Source organism: Chaetura pelagica, unplaced genomic scaffold, assembly GCF_000747805.2.
Source record: "Chaetura pelagica isolate M959 unplaced genomic scaffold, ChaPel_1.0 scaffold581, whole genome shotgun sequence".
In the NCBI taxonomy this organism is placed as follows: domain Eukaryota; kingdom Metazoa; phylum Chordata; class Aves; order Apodiformes; family Apodidae; genus Chaetura; species Chaetura pelagica.
Genome location: NW_009952070.1, coordinates 701,059 through 704,021, shown reverse-complemented (window position 1 = coordinate 704,021; position 2,963 = coordinate 701,059).

Here is a 2,963-nt window from a genome sequence, read left to right as displayed (position 1 = left end):
TGGGTCTAATTGTGAATGCATTGCCTGTAGCAACAGATCTATTCACATAATCCAAAGTAACAGCAAATTCAGGAAGTTGGTTCTATTCCACCTAGCAGAAAATGAGAAACCCGTGAGCTGGAAACCGTGTATTAATACTGCAGGGAGTTCTCAGGACTGTATCTTGTGAGGCAGACCTGAAACCCTTCTTTAATTCAGTTTCCACTGACCAGAGCAAGCATTTTGTTGTTATCCTCCGTGGAAGCAAGTCTGAACATCGTGTCACAACTTCCTCCTATTGATGCCTGTCACACAAGCACCTCCACTGTGTCACTTCTCCCTCCCATGAAACGATAAAGGGAATTGTATAGAAGTTCCTAATTAAATTACACTCCTTAATGCTGCTTTGCCCTTCGGGCTAGGACTCTTACATAGTCTGGGGTAGTTTCACAATCTAACATTCTTACTTGCCTTGTTAAATCTCAGGAGTTTTGTCAGGTATTAGTCTAGGAATTCATTAATTCTTTAGCTAGACTAGTTTTTTCCCCCTTTAGATAATCAGGCTATAGTTAACATAAAGTAGATATAGAAATGTAACTGCCAGTGTCTCGGAGATTAAAATGATTCAACTGATGATTAAATAAGGTACAAAGAGTCATGTGGTTGCACTGTGCAGCTGAGCACACAGCTGAGCAAGTGCTTCCTGCCTACCTCGTGGTGCAAGCTTTACGCTCTAAACTTCTGCCAGTGCTCACCCACTGACACAGAAAAAAAAATCCAGGGCAGGGGGGGAATGGGTGTATCTGAATAAGGAGAAACACACTCACTCCAGACAAGCTGGAAATTGGTTCACTGCTGCAAACTGCCTGCTCTGCCACAAACTCCTGCTCACACTTAGCTACACGTTGGCCACACATTACGTTCAGCTCTCAAACTATTTAACTTATTAACCTCATTTCTCCATGTCCTTGCATAGCTTAGTGGCACAGCCCAGGCAACGCTCCATCTCCTGAGCGGGGCTCAGTCACTACTAGAACTGACACTGCTCGTGGGGTCAAGGTCTTTGAAGGATGTGCAAGAGTTTTGTCTTACCTTTGCCAGCACTGGCAAGCTGATTCTGGCTCTTCACTTTGGAACTCTACAGCAACAGAAAGTCTCTGAAAATGTCCACATTAAAATTTATGGCTGATTTTTCTCACCCCTGAGTCACCATTGCATTCCCTATTCTGCAGTCCTAGGAATTTCTCTGTTTTGATCTGTCCCTCTGCTCTCCTTTTAAATCCTTCTGTTCCCTTTCTTCTGCATGTATCACTAGTCCTTTCATTCTGCTCCTGGTATGTTTTGTAATTTCTCCTTTGCTTTATAACCATGGCCCTATAGACTATGACTGTAGATAAAATGTTCCTTTTCTTTTTTCTTTTTCAAGAGCAAAAGATGAAAAATTGGGTTAAGGATATGCTAGGACTGAGGAAGTCATTAGGGAAATGGGGTAATCCAAGCCAGCTTTTCAAGAACTATCCATTTGACTTTGAGAAGTGCCAGCCACCAGAACCAGTAGTGAGGGCAAGAGAAGAAGAAAATTCATTTATAACCACTTCCCATTTTGAATTTGAATCACTCTCTAATAATAAAAGTATTTTATACACAAGATTTAGTGATGTTGTCTTCATTCTACTGTGATACACAAATTAAGCTTCTTGCCCCAATTGAGATTGTCTTGTTTATCCACCCCAATGCAAGAAGATTAATCCAGTTTGGAATATACCAAACTCATTTTTTCAACCCAGGTCCAAAGCAGCCTCCATTTCCAGAGGAATTGTACCACTTTAGACTTATTCTTTGGGGCTACCAGGCTTCACAGAGGAATTTTTCCAAAGTGGGTGATGGAGCAGCAGAGAAACGTGAATAATTTTACACAAACTGCTCAGGCCCTGGATCATGTTAACCAGAATAAACAGGACACAGACATCATGTGTCCACAAAGTCATCACAGTGTTCAGAGCAGGGGAGGTCAAGGCAAAAATTCTTCCTACTGTGTTAAAACATCAAACCGCAGCGTGCCCAACAAAAATAATCAAGCTTTTTGGCTGCAATATTCATAAATGCTGTCAGATGGCTAGAGCAGCAGACCTCGCTGTGTCCCATTTATATATTTTATTTATTGTTATTTAATCCTCCTTCCTCCCCATGCCACTGACTCCAGAAGTGTCTTGTGAAGCCTAAATTAACACACATTGCTCAAATTGACCATGGGTTCTGTTTGGCTCCGTTGTCTAGCACCACTGCTCCCCTTTAGCAGGACACAGAACAGAGATGCTTCATTTGTGACTCATCTAATCCAACTGGAAAACTGAGACGACTCTTATTATCTAAATTTAATTTCTTTCAACCTGAAGGCTCCTGAAGAGGGGGATTCCCCCCTTTCTGTGATAAAAGAGCAGTTTGTCCCTTCAGACACAGCTGTAACCACCTGAGCACGACCTCTTGGGCCTCCTGGATGGATAATGGGTGTTCTTGGTTTTCTCCACTCTCAGCAACCTTCCAGCACTTTCCAAAGCAGAAAGAATCTCCCTGCTGCTACCCTGGCCTGTAAACTGCCTCAGCACCACAGGCTTCGGTGTGGATTAAGCAGCAGCAGAGCAGCATCACACTGGGCCCCACTGACTCTTCACTTAGAAATGGAGGAAACTGACGATACTTTCAATTTCACCCACGCAACCTGCGAGGTGCTGGCTGCAAAACGGACTATTCTAACAGTGTCTGATGGGCTACGCGTCCTGCAGCTCCCACGCCCGTTAAAAAGCATCTTCCTTTCGCTGGCACCTTGGCGACCGGAGACGAAAATCCTGTGGAAACTACCCTGGACCCCGCACCGTGAGGGGCACAACACGGATCCGACAGCGGCTCCGCGTGCGGTGACGACCGAACCAGAGGCCCCTTTATCCCGCCAGGAGAAAGGCGGCCCGCGGGGCTCGGCGGGGGCC